Here is a 15,081-nt window from a genome sequence, read left to right on the forward strand (position 1 = left end):
GACTATCTATTAATCCATCCATCCATCCATCCATCCAGTCTATCTATCTATCTATCTATCTATCTATCTATCTATCTATCTATCTATCTATCTATCTATCTATCTATCTATCTATCTATCTATCTATCTATCTATCTATCACAGAGCTCTCTCCTGACCAATAACATATGAATAAAACATAATACATATAATTACATGTTGATGAAAGGTAGTTAAACATCATTTGATGTACTTTTGGAAATCAGGTGATAAGCTGCTTTATGACAGTCTTTAGATGGTTTTGAAAAGGCAAAATCATTTCAAGAGGTAGTTCCAAAGAGGAAAAAAAAACTAATAAATAAACAAAGAAATAAATAATTAATAAATAAAAATGAAGCATTTCTTATTTTATGAAAGGCACTAAATCTGTCAAAAAATGTCTAAATCTCTCATCATCACTAGAATGCAACAGACTAACTGAGTATTGTTGCTCACTACGTCTTTCCTTTCATGGCCACAATTTAAACATCTAATAGCTACTTCCAGCTTGGCAATGCATCATGACACGAAGCAGCAGTCGTCTCAATCTGCTTTCATTAACATACAGAAAGTTCAGTGACCATCCTAGTCCCTAGAATCACAAAGAAATGTTTTCAGCATCTTGTGGAATCTATGCCATGAATCATTAAGGCTGTTTCGAGAGCAAAGAGGAGCCCAACCCAGTATTAGTGTTCCTAATAAAGTGTTCAGTGAGTGCACTTCTCAATATGTTTAAAATACATTTGTACCTATAGGAACATTTATTAGTAAATATGGGTATAATTAATATAGCATTTCTCATGCATTCGGGTCGTCTCTTGTCACACAGCTCCGAGCTCAGAGACACAAAGTGCTTTAGCATCATAAATATGAATCTCATCTGCACAGGACACAGTGTGCCACGTGAGATCGATGGAAAAAACTGCATTCTCAATTGTGCAGCGTGCCTCGAGCCTTTTTAATAAAGCATGTTGTATAAATGTAATCTAGATTGTTGGTTTGGAAAAAAGATGCACGTGTTAGAGACTGGAGTCAGTGTGATGTACTGAAGATAAGAGCGAATGGAAGATAAGGCTTTATCTAGCCTATTATCCGGAGAAAGTCATCATACCTGTGCATTTATATAAAACTAACAACCGAATCATCCTCAGGCTCCTTTTGGTAAATTCAAATTATGTACTCAGCTGGAGTCTGACAGTTTCAATTCCAATGGTGGTGAAATACTAGCTTCGATTTGCAGTAAAGCCCCCTAAATATTAAAAGCAGTTCAATTGGTTTAAAGCAGGGAAAATGCAGCCAGTTCAATTAAAAGGCAGCATGGAAACATTCAGCTAATGTCGCAGGAAGAGCATCACATTACACATTTCTCTGAGGACCATATGAGATGAATTTTCTTTTTTCACATGTGCTGCAGAGTTAAGGTGACAAAACACTTAGATATACAATATTTTCTGGCTACGCAGCAATCTCCAGGATTAGGTGCTTCTCCGAGGATTTTTGATGTGTAATGGGAAAAAAGAGTTCGGCATCGGCCAATAATTAGCCGCCGCTTCTAGAACATGCTGCCTACCTTGAGTGATCTAAATAATGAGCGCTACACACATAAAACAGAAAGAAATAATTGAACCGTATTAATGAGTGAAACCCACTAAAACAGGCATATTATTGCAACAGAATAACCTGCATAACCTTTCCACTTTAATGCAAAGATGAGTCATGGAGAGGACTTGATATAACTGTGAGAGGAGGAAAAACAACTATACTGTGTCAAATTGACAGGAAGGACGTTTTCATTTCTGAATTTTACCTTCACATTTATTCCATTTAAACTGGTAAATAGCATCTCATTATGAATCCGGCATATCTGGACTCAAATGCATAATGTTCTCTGGTATTAATATAGTCCTGCTGCCTGGCTTGTTTAGCTGTGTGGGCTCCAGTTATGGATGTAATGCTTATGTAATGAGAAGAAGTGTTTGAAGCTGCGCCATACTCGGCAATACTCTGCATGCAAATTGATTTAGCTACTATTTATCTCTTTCAGGCGGAGGGCAGCTTCGATTGAATTCCACAAACTGTAAATGGGACTTTTATTGCATTGGACTGCTCTTGAAGCGTGGCTCGAATGCCCAGCACCCAAGCCTTTAGCTTTCTGCAGATGGAGCCATTGTCAACACCACTGATGGAACCCACTTATATTGACTTACTTATTAAGCACTACGGAGGATCTCTAAGGCTACAGGGAGCAAGGTTACAAAAAACTGCATCTGAGTACTGTCACAGCCTTGTTTGAGCCATATTCTTGACATAAACTGGGAAGGGCATCTGCTATCTCCATTTGCATCAGCTCTTTATGGCTTTTGGCCTGTGGGACAAGGACAAATGAAGCAAGTAGTAACCAAAACCCCTAATGACAGACAGAGCAGCTCTCTTCTTGTTTCGTCTGCAGCTAGAATAATGATATTGCTTCTCTGTGCAGAAAAACACTGTGACAGCACTTTAAAATGGGTGGGCTATTGCTCCTGTAACAGAATCAAACGATCTTCAGAATAAAATGCGGAATGACAGTAGAGTCATGTTGATATTTCACTTAAATTGGGAAGTTTGCTGAAGGAAAACAACTCGGCTGAGGTGTGACGTTTTACGGTTTTAATCCCTCTGCCCAGTTCTGTATGATTTCCTCTTTCCAAACAAATCTAATTGACTTAATTATCAAGACCATCGTAAGACAAATTAGGTTCATTAGTGTAGGAAAACATGACAAAGAAAAGGGCAGTAAGCTCAAGGGCTGGAACTGGGAAACATTAGCGTGCAATAAAGTGATAGCTGATCATTCATTTTTCAGCTGTGTGCGAGAGGGAGCCACGGTTTCAGCAACGCTGCCAATCCTATGCAAGTAATGTACGATGCAGAAAAGCAACAAATCTACATTAAATACCGAATTACTGTCTCTGAACTCAGTATTGAGAACTGAGAAATAAAAATTTTGTACTTGGAACTCAGATTTTAGGACTCTTTAAAAACAAGTTGAGAAATCAGAATGTAAATCTCAGAAAAGAGAACTTGAAACACACATTCATGAGCTTTAACATTTCATTCTGATCTTTCATTCTCCAGGTCTGGCAAATGTATATAAAAATCTCTCCATTGTTTAATATGATGCTGAGAACGGACCGTGGCCAAACTTGCTTTTTATCATTGGGACTTTAACGAACAAAACCCAGTAATAATTATTGAGTTTTATAGTGTTAGTCTGCATATGACAGGATAAATGGACTTAGGGTGCATGACAAGACAGATAAATAATTGCTGGTCTGAGTATTAATACGATAACTGAATACGTTTTGCATCTTTTCGTATGTGTTTCCACTTTGTTTACGCATTTGCTTAGTCGCATGCAAATGATCCACTTTCTTCTCAACTCTGCACCTATTAACTAGGATATTTCATGTTATAGGGCATAAGGTACCATGATGTCCTTTATACATTTGTTTCAGGATCTTTCATTTTCTGGGTCATTTTAAAATATAATTTGAGAAAAACGTACATGTTCCTCTGAGGTTGCTATTATGACAACGAATCTAGTTCAAAGCTTAGAGAATCCAACAACCAATAATCACTCTAATTACTGCATTATTTAAAGTGTGTTTAACTTCAGATGTGACATACATAGCCAATATCTTTCTCTTTGGAATGCTGGACAGTGCACACCTATCATTGTGCCAACAACAATGATCTGCTTGTGATCTTGTGGGCTTGTTATCTTGTGATCATACGGAGAACCACTGCACATGAAACAGACTCATAATATACATTCAACCTCACCTCAGTTCAACTGCATGCGCAGCTGAGCGGGCTTCTGGCGATGGTTAAGCTCAACTGTCCATCATTCAGGATGATAATTGATGTGATTGATGTGGTATGTTTAGTGGCACGGGACAAAAACAACAAAATCATTCATGCCTAAGCAGTATTGAGTGGAAGGTTTTGAAGTGAGCCGTTACAAAGGGGAAGTCAGCATCAAACGTGCAACGCTTGCCGAGTGCTCGCTCCACGTCAAACTCGAATGACATCACTTATAAGGATAATAAATTGTAGGCTCAAGTATCTAATTTCTCCACGCATGTATTAATGTCTGATTGAAATGCCAATGAACGTAAAAGACAGTGAGCTGACTAACATCCCGACAGTAGCTTTATAGCACGAAGTGATGTATTACATCATTTTAGCTCACAGCAGTGAAATGGTAAGAAACTCGTGCTTATGATTAGCTCCCTGAAGACGTACTGGTTTGAACTAATAATGGGAACATCCTGAGCTTGAGATAAATGTTCTGCACTGCTGTGAATAAGTCAGCGCCGTCAACACCGTCCTGCTCCGCCTGCCTTGGAGCAAGACACTGCATATACACAATGGTTTCAAGGTCTCAACGAGGACACAGTTTATTAAAAATTAATTAGCACTGTTGTAAAAATACATTTCTGAAAGAGTGTTTTCATTCTTTTATTACACATATACGCAGGTCAGAAATGTGATGATACTAATACTACCTGGGGCAGAAAGTAAGTGCTTTCACATCTATTAACCATTGTGAGTCTCAAACAGAGAGTTCCAATGGACTAATCATTGCATATGATAAAAACAGCCTGAGAAAGTCTAAGAAACAGTGTTAATGCAGTGACTCGCAGCAACAACATGACAGGAGACACGTTTGCTTTTAATGAGGACTGGCGGCTTCCGGTGTCATGACTGACAGCATCCTTTGGAGACCAAATGTGGACATTTATATTTCCAGTATTTAACAGACCCCTTTACACAGATTGACTTACATTTTATCTCTTTTTTTTCTTCGCTTGCTTAGGGGCCCAACAGTGGCAGCCTGGGGGACATGGGAATCAAACTCACAACCTTCCGATTTGTAGGCCAGCACCTTAACCACTAGGCAACAACATCCCATGTACACTGACACAACAAAGTTGTGTAAAGTTTATGCAAAAATCGGCATGACTCGCCTACCAATGTGACAGTGACTACCAATGGGAGTGAAGAGTAAAGTGCATGCCATCTGTGGCAATGAGCACAAACTGCTTCTCCTACATAAGCACTGGAGAGTTATATACACAAATGCCAAATCTGCCTCCAGTCAGAATGTTTCATCTGATTGATTTTGAATGCTAGCTGCACCACTTACTGCTAAATGTTATTCCTATGGCAGCCAGTAGCGCCAAACGCCTACTGGTGACTTTATAGTACAGCGACTGGTGACTTGCAGCACTAAAACAAAACGTAACTCTGCTCAGAATGTCAGATCATTTGACCTCCTTGGCTTTCTCACGATGAGTCTGCCTGCTGATTGGGATTTTTAATAACTTACAACTTCACAGCCCTTTTCAAAGAGAATGACATCCGATGTCACAGTGCATAATGTTTATTAAAATATTGGTTTATGAACTTTTAAGATGTATTATTATGATGTTTATAATTGTTTGATGTACTGTGTTAAAACCTTATTTGCCTGTAACTTTATTTGCCAGTGTATTGTGAATGTATTCTGTGATGAGCCACAATAATATAACTGCTAATCGTTAATCGGTTTCATAAAAGCCGGCTTACTTAATTCCACTCCCTTCTATCCGTCACAGAGAGGAGAAACAGCATTTGTTACTGTCAGGCGTCTGATCAGAAAAACAGCCAACACTGGACTCCTCTTTTCATTTTAATAGCAATTGCAGGCTATGAATAGAGGCAGGTGTGGGGAAGTAAAGGGTCAGCATTTTTAGGGGCTGGTGACGCAGAACGGTCTGTGATGAAAGACTGGATCTTGTGACATGCCGGGGATCTGTGAACAGCCTAGACCCTGCTTTCCTCTTCACTGATCCCTATTTCACTGCAGGACATTTCCTATGAATGCCAGGATAACTGGGGGGCTGAGAAATGTACTGACCTAAAAGGCAAACATCCAGGATTTGTAAATTCAGTTCTTTCACGTACCGTGTTGGCATAGAAAGTTACTAAAGACATGCTTTTTTTTTTTTTTTTTTTTTTTTTACTGTTTATGTTTCTATGATTGAAAGAAGATATGATAATGACGAGAGAAAATTGAAAAGCGAGTGATAGGGATAGGGCACGATTTCTTCTGAGTGAAACAGAAAACTCGATGGAATGCTTGAGAGAGAGAGAGAGAGAGAGAGAGAGAGAGAGAGAGAGAGAGAGAGAGAAAATGAGGGCATTTGGTCTATGGCCCTGTTGGATTAGCATGTCTGGCTCACAGACCTCTCATTTTTCTTCCCACACAAGTGCTTTCTGAGACAAGTGCTGCCACATTCCAGCAGCTTTATGGAGAGAAAGGGCACGACAGGTCATTGTCCAAAAGTCAGATGGCTCGTTTACTGTATTGCAGCCGATCGTAATGACCACATAAATGAAATACGGCTCATGCTAACAATTCCACATACAAAGCAACTGTGTACTGTTAAAGGTTTGGGGGGGGAAAAAAGGTTTGGTGTTTAATTAAAAAATTAATTCCCCTTAAAACAGAAAAGAAGAAAAACAAGAAAAAAAACCTGCATTAATAATTTCCCAAAAGGGAATGACATCCTGAGCTTCATTTGTCAAGCAGAATCAGCTAATGTAAAAAGATCTGGTGTTACAGTACCATGAGGTAGCTCAGACACACACACACACACACACACACACACACACACACACACACACACACGTAAATGCTAAGTGTAAATGAATGAATCTAGAAAGCCGACTCACTTCAAGGAGATACAAAGGGTTGAGATCTATAAATACCCGCTACATATGATTTAAAGTGGCCACTATGATTTTGTTTTTGTCTTCTGTGGCTCTTCCTCCTGCAGACACAGAAGGGAAATTAAACGTCAGGATTTTTCAGCAGTAAATAAATGAAATGTTGCCTCTAATAATCTTCAGGAGCGGCTTGGCAGGAGTCGTCTCTGTGTTTACAACTTTAGTAAGAATCACGTTCCAAGGGACTACCGTCTCCGTACAAAGTAATTTAATTAGCCACATATTTACTGGGACGTATTTCTTTTGATGCCGTTTTCATTCTGGCATGACAAAGCACTACATTTTTAATTTCCATGCCATTTTTTTGTGGAGAACTAAAAGTCTAAATTAATATATGAAATTAGTCATTCATTATTATTATGCCGCATGTAATGATTTAATGATTTAATATTTAATTATAGCATTCTTGTGAAAATGAAATGGTAATACAATGAAGGAGTCTCTATGTTTATAGCTTAGCAATTCGATTTTATTTGATTTGTACAAGGATTTGTCTCCGAGTAGCTTAACAGTATATAAGAACGAAAAGTGCAGGATTTAATATTAGACTTCTTTTTTGATTTATTTGCATTTATCCCTAGTAAGCATGAGACGATTGTGGCAAAAAAAAAAAAAAAAAACTCCCTGCGATGTTATGAGAAAGAAACTCTGATAAGAACCAGACTCAAAAAGGGAAATAATGCGTTATCTTGTGCACCTTACTTATAAACCCTTCCTTATGCTTAATGCACTGTCATATACAGTACGTTCTTTTGGTGCTGTGTAACCAAGAGCTCCGGAGCAATACAACGCCACCAAAGCTTTAAAATGTATTTATGTGCAGATCTCCTACATTAATCTCAATAACGAGGTACTGTATGTGATGGTCAAAAGGCAGTCACCCTGCTTAAGATCTGCTTGGTCACCAACACAGCCAGCTTGAGCTTACTAAAGTAAGATCAGCTTCGCAAAATAACTGTGGAATCTGCTAGCGCAATAAATAATGACATGTCTGATTCAGCCTTTATACCAAATGAGGTCTTTTTGACATGCAACATGTTTCTCAGTGAGACTTCAAAAACAGATGAGAGAGAGAAAGAGAGAGAGAGAGAGAGAGAGAGAGAGAGAGAGAGAGAGAGTGTGAGAGAGAGATGCATCTCTGACCTGTTCTTTGATTTTGTGACCTCGGACAAGTCGGATTCATGATCCGTCAGGGTAGCATTAACAAAAGCCTCCTCTGTAAAAGAAAAAGCATTTATTATCTCTGAAATAATATCTAAAGGACTTCTACATTTTGCAGTTGCATAAGTTTGTTACTGACGCTACTAGCATGAGGTGGTCACTATAATTAGATAATTGTGTGTGATACGCTAATTAATTGTCATGCGGATGTCTGGCCCGAGTCTACACTGAATATAGTCTCCACTGAATAATAAAACACTTTAATAGGGTTCATTGCAGCGCCCTATTGGTCCGATACACTTTTAATTACCTGCCCTTCTCCCTGTGCTACAACACCCAGGAGAGAAATCCTGTGCATTACACTATTTCACAAACTCCAGCCTTCTGCTGCTATTATGCGTCCACCTGAGTATCGTGTCATACCCGGGTCACGTTAATGCCAATCTACGGTCTGCTTTTCAAAGCTCGAACAATAAGCCAGTTCCGAGATCCATCACACAGACAGACACATGCACTCTAAATCGGTTGCTATGAAACTGTCTGAGTGATATGAAGCGATGTGTATCATTTAGACAGAGTGGGATACTACAGTGAAGAGAAAGCTTTTGTCCCTTAACATTCTTTAAAGGCAAAGCTCTATGCTCAGAAAGAGCAAGGAACAACTGATGCTGGACATTAAACTCCAGCTGAGTTCGCCCCAATACCACACACAATATACAGCGATATGCAGTTTTATCAGCAACAAAATAAATAAAGCACTAAGGGGCATCACGTCCACACTTTACGTTAATAGTTACTCCGGGAACGTTATCTGTATAAATACAGTACTGTACAAAAGTTTTAGGCAGGTGTGAAAAAATGCTGTAAACAAAGAATGCTTTCAGAAATATAAATAATGAGTGTTTGTTTCTGTCAATTTACAAAATGCAAAGTGAGCAAACAAAAGAAAAATCTAAATCAAATCAATATTTGGTGTTATTTTTTTTTTCAAAACCAGCAAATCAGCATGAAGTGATGGCACGGCCCCCACCCTAACCCTAACCCTGGTCTCAACATCATCGAGTGTGTCTGTAACGTGTCTGTCTGTTTCCCCTTGTTTCTGTCTGCCGTCTCTCCCTGATGTTAATTGTTGACCCCGCCCACCTATCTGTTACCATGGACACTAATTACATTCAATCTCTTCCCCAGGTGTTTTGTCTTAGTCCTTGTCTGTCTCTGTTTTGTGATTGGTTCTCGTTCACCATATATACTCTGTCTGTTCACTTCAATGTTGTTGGTCGTTTTTGGTGTTTGGTGTATGCTGTTCTCTGCTCCTGTTCTCTGCTCTCTGTTCCTGTTCTCTGTTCCTGTTCTCTGTTCCTTTTCAGTGTTATGACCTGTTTTGCCTGCCTGTTTCTGTTTCGTTCCGTGTTCTGCCTTGTGTTGCCTGCCTGTTCATCTGTGTTTTGTTCATTAAACAGAAAACTGCATTTGGATCCCCACTCGCCTTTTGTCTCACCGTGTCACTTCGTGACAGAACGACCAACCGCCAATGGATCCAGCAGAACTCCTGTTTTGTCTACGACAGGAAGACGCCCCAGTTGAGGAGTATACGGAGGTATTCGTGGACCTATGCAATGAGGTCAACTTTGGGGAGAAGGCCCTAAAAGACATTTTTAAGCATGGACTAAGGGACATACTGCGGTATCTGATGCCGTCTACCCGGGAGATCAAAACATTCTCGGAGTTCGTCAACCTGGCGTTGCTCCTGGACGGGTCCACGCTAACCTTGAGCAGTGTAGAGACGGAAGCCGGCCGTAAATATTTTTTGGGGGGGGGCAGCAAGCATCGGGGTCCGTGGGCCACAGAGTGGAATCAGCCACGGACGCCCGAATACTCCACAGTGCCTCCGCCCAGACCAGTCCCGTGGACACCCGTGATTGAGCCAGTTCCCATGGCTACCGTTGGAACCTGCTGAACCGACCGGGTCGACGGAACCGACCGGGTCGACGGAGTCGACAGAACCTGCCGAACCGACCGGGTCGATGGAACCTGCCGAACTGACCGGGTCAACGGAACCGACCGGGTCGATGGAACCTGCCGAACTGACCGGGTCAACGGAACCGACCGGGTCGATGGAACCTGCCGAACCGACCGGGTCAACGGAACCGACCGGGTCGATGGAACCTGCCGAACCGACCGGGTCGACGGAACCGACCGGGTCGATGGAACCTGCCGAACCGACCGGGTCGAAGGAACCTGCCGAACGGACCGGGTCGACGGAACCGACCGGGTCGATAGAACCTGCTGAACCGACCGGGTCGACGGAACCGACCGGGTCGACGGAACCGACCGGGTCGACGGAACCTGCAGGGTCGACAGAACCTGCCGAACCGACCGGGTCGACGGAACCTGCAGGGTCGACGGAACCTGCGGAACCTGCAGGGTCGACGGAACCTGCGGAACCTGCAGGGTCGACGGAACCTGCCGAACCTGCAGGGTCGACGGAACCTGCCGAACCGACCGGGTCGACGGAACCGGCCGAGCTGACGGAACCAGCCGAATCGGCCGGGTCGACCGAAATGACTGAGTCAGAGAACGCGGTCGACATCATGACACCCAAACTACCTGAACTCTCTGCCTGGCCTGAACCTATGCATGTTTCTGTTTTCCTGTGTTTTGCTTCGCTGGACTTGCCAGCCCTGCTACCTCCTGTCCCTGTTCATAGGCCCAAAGCACCACCCTGGCTGCCAACTCCGTTCCGGTCTCTGGCTCCGCCTCCAGCACCACCCTGGTCCCCGGTCCTGCTCTGGTCTCTGGCCCCGCCTCCGACACCACCCTGGTCTCCGGTCCTGCTCTGGTCTCTGGCTCCGCCTCCGGCACCACCCTGGTCTCCGGTCCTGCTCTGGTCTCTGGCTCCGCCTCCGGCACCACCCTGGTCTCCGGTCCTGCTCTGGTCTCTGGCTCCGCCTCCGGCACCACCCTGGTCTCCGGTCCTGCTCTGGTCTCTGGCTCCGCCTCCGGCACCACCCTGGTCTCCGGTCCTGCTCTGGTCTCTGGCTCCGCCTCCGGCACCACCCTGGTCTCCGGTCCTGCTCTGGTCTCTGGCTCCGCCTCCGGCACCACCCTGGTCTCCGGTCCTGCTCTGGTCTCTGGCTCCGCCTCCGGCTCCGCCCTGGCCTCCTGCTCTGCCGGCTCCGCCCTGGCCTCCTGCTCTGCCGGCGCCGCTCTGGCCTCCTGCTCTGCCGGCGCTGCCCTGGCCTCCTGCTCGGCTGGCGCCGCCACTACACGAACCCGACCCGCCCTCCCACCCTGGCTACACCTTCGCCCCACCCTCCTGGACTGGTTTTTGTGGACTTGGGAGCGTCTGGAAGCCGCTCGTGGGGGGGGGTTCTGTAACGTGTCTGTCTGTTTCCCCTTGTTTCTGTCTGCCGTCTCTCCCTGATGTTAATTGTTGACCCCGCCCACCTATCTGTTACCATGGACACTAATTACATTCAATCTCTTCCCCAGGTGTTTTGTCTTAGTCCTTGTCTGTCTCTGTTTTGTGATTGGTTCTCGTTCACCATATATACTCTGTCTGTTCACTTCAATGTTGTTGGTCGTTTTTGGTGTTTGGTGTATGCTGTTCTCTGCTCTCTGCTCTCTGTTCTCTGTTCCTTTTCAGTGTTATGACCTGTTTTGCCTGCCTGTTTCTGTTTCGTTCCGTGTTCTGCCTTGTGTTGCCTGCCTGTTCATCTGTGTTTTGTTCATTAAACAGAAAACTGCATTTGGATCCCCACTCGCCTTTTGTCTCACCGTGTCACTTCGTGACAGTGTCTGGGATTACATGAAGTGACAGAAGGATGTGAGAAAGCCTACATCCACAGGAGATCTGTGGTTAGTTCTCCAAGATGTTTGGAACAACCTACCGGCCGAGTTCCTTCAAAAACTGTGTGCAAGTGTACCTAGAAGAATTGCTGCTGTTTTGAAGGCAAAGGCTGGTCACACCAAATATTGATTAGATTTAGATTTCTCTTTTGTTCATTAACTGCATTTTGTTCATTTATGAAAATAAATGTTTAACACTTCCATTTTTGAAAGCATTCTTTGTTTACAGCATTTTTTCACACCTGCCTAAAACTTTTGCACAGTACTGTATATATCAGCGATGGGAGACTCGAGTCATATGACTTGACTCGAGTCAGACTTAAGTCGCAAATTTGAGACTTGATACTAGCTTGACAAATATTAAAAAAAGACTCAACTTGACTTGACTCATGACTTGAGACTTACTTGTGATTGACAGCCATACATATACATACATATATATATATGAATCCTGTTATGCACATGAAAATGACAATTTTCGGTGAGTCACATTCACATTATACAAATGACCTGTGTATCTTTTAAAATCGAGCACTAGCCCAAAATAACCATGGACAGAAGATGACGACTAGAGAAGGAATCGTTTTTCTTTCCTTTGCTGCCAAGTGTAATATGATGTATCATAAATTTGAGCAGTTTCCCCATGAGGATTAATAAAGATTCCTGATTCTGGTAAAAGCAATTTATGAGAGACAATTGACACAAAAATGAACACCATGATACTACATGCATGATGTTTTTTGCTGCAAATTGCAATAATATTTAAAAATGAAAAATAAAAAGGACAAAAAAAAAACATGTGAATGAGAAGACGGCAAACATTAAAAGCGTCGTTTTGATGTATGCGCAGTATTGATGATGATTGGACCCTTTATAAAGAAACAGACATAAAAAGGAGATAATAAGTGAGATAATCAACGGTGGCAGAAAATGTTCCAAAAACATGACATATTAATAGTAATAATATAAAATGGTAACCTAAATGAATTCCCTCAGTGTTATCATGTGTAGTGAATGGAATGGTCTTGGAAAGTGGAGAATGGCTTAAAATGACCCGACAATTTTTTTGGCTAAGTATTTTACTATTTAAAGATTCTCTACTATAATGACACATGAAGATGTTATCTGGCTGATCCTGACACACTTCTGCTTCTCTTGCCCTGCGGATCATCTTGCCTTAGGTGAGTTGGAGTTTTCTGCACTTGCGACATGCTACCACATGAATATCTTACAGACTTACACATCTTACAGACTGCACTCCCCCAAATCAGGCGTATCTATTCTTCGACGGATAATTTTAAATGGATACTGTAGACTTGCACTTGAGCATCTAAACTCTTGCTGTTGCTGCAGCCTTTTTAAAAAATTTGCTTAGTGTTTTTTTTTTTTTGGTGAACTTGATTTGGTGTGACACATGAAGACACACACACCGTGAAGACATACACACACTGTGAACGCACATACAGTCTGAAGACAAATACACTGTGAAAACGCATACAAGCACTGGGAAGACACATATATACACACTGGGAAGACACATAGACACAATGCGAAGACACATACACACACTGCGGAGACACATACACCCACTGGCAAGACACATACACACACTGCGAAGACACATACACACACTGCAAAGACACAAACACACACTGCAAAGACACATACACACACATACATACACTGCGAAGACACATACACACACACATACACTGTGAAGACACAAACACACACTGCGGAGACACATATATATACACACTGGGAAGACACATAGACACACTGCGAAGACACATACACACACTGCGGAGACACATACACCCACTGGGAAGACACATACACACACTGCGAAGACACATACACACACATACATACACTGCGAAGACACATACACACACATATACACTGCGAAGACACAAACACACACCGCGGAGACAAATATATACACACTGGGAAGACACATACATACACTGCGAAGACACATACACACACACACACACTGCGAAGACACAAACACACACTGCGGAGACACATACACACACTGGGAAGACACATACATACACTGCAAGACACATACACACACTGCAAAGACACATACACACACTGTGAAGACACATACACACACTGCGAAGACACATATATATACACACTGGGAAGATACATACTCACACTGCGAAGACACATACACACACTGCGAAGACACATACACACACTGCGGAGACACATACACACACTGCGAAGACACATACATACACTGCAAAGACACATACACACACTGCAAAGACACACGCATACACTGCAAATACACATACAATGTGAAGACATGTACTTTGAAGACATACAGTGTGAAGACACATACACTGCCTTTTGTCTCTGCTTCCTCTCAGTGACTCTTCCTCCTTCGTGTTGTCTCATGAGGGAGTTTCTCATCGCCACTGCAGCCTCTGGCTTGCTCATTAGGAATTTTTTTCCATCGGTAACAGGTCTAGATTTGTACGTTACATTGGGGAACTGCTGTGTATAAAGATGATAAAGGAGTTGTCGGCTTTTAATAAATCAAGATGCGGTTATACATTATTAATGTCATATGAATGTTGTTAAAAAAAAACCTTAGCTCAGATTGGCTGGTTTTTTGGGTCTGGTCAAAACAAACCTTTTGTGACTTATACAGTACCCTCAATCTCGCTGTGCTTTAGAGTTTAGTGTTTACGGCATCCGTGAGAGAGCCAAACGTTAATCGCAAAGTGATTAGTATGTAAGAGACTGGAGTACTGCTGCTTTGTTACAGTTCATCGAAATTCAGTTGTCTTTATCCACACATTTTTCTATTCTGGCCAGAACTGAACATAATGGATTATAGCAAGAACTAAAAAAACAACAACTGGACAGTATGGTTGCAGTAGAATAGGTGTCCTAGCTAAATATTTCCTTTCAATATGAGTGACATGCTCTAACCCTAGAGAGTGATTTGGAAGTGGACCTATAATTACCAGTTAAGTGGAGCTATAATCGGTCATTAATTATAATTACACCAACCGTTCATTTAAAACGCTTACAGTAATTGTTAATGAGCCTCGGGTCCGACTGCTCTGACATGAAATTTAATTGTTATTTGCACTTTCTTTGCCACCTGGTTCAGTTTTTTTGGGTTTGTGTTGTTGTTCTTATATTTCACCACACTCCAAGTGTGCACAGATGGGATGAAAATAAACTGAGAAACTCTTTTTGTCTGGAACCTTT

General features: G+C 42.3%; 1 protein-coding gene across 3 annotated transcripts in view; it reads right to left on the minus strand.

Annotated features, from left to right (window-relative positions):
• The window catches only part of mid2 (midline 2), a 113,865-nt gene that overhangs the window by 78,302 nt on the left and 20,482 nt on the right, over window positions 1–15,081 (minus strand). The window contains exon 1 of one of the 3 annotated variants that reach the window (XM_027136209.2): window positions 7,978–8,050. The exons of the other annotated variants lie outside the window; for them this stretch is intronic. The gene's annotated coding sequence lies outside the window, so the exon portion shown is untranslated. Of the gene's footprint in view, window positions 1–7,977; window positions 8,051–15,081 lie in introns of those variants that run through there. 3 annotated transcript variants of the gene reach the window in all.

This window comes from Tachysurus fulvidraco, chromosome 17 (assembly GCF_022655615.1).
Source record: "Tachysurus fulvidraco isolate hzauxx_2018 chromosome 17, HZAU_PFXX_2.0, whole genome shotgun sequence".
Taxonomy (NCBI): Eukaryota; Metazoa; Chordata; class Actinopteri; order Siluriformes; family Bagridae; genus Tachysurus; species Tachysurus fulvidraco.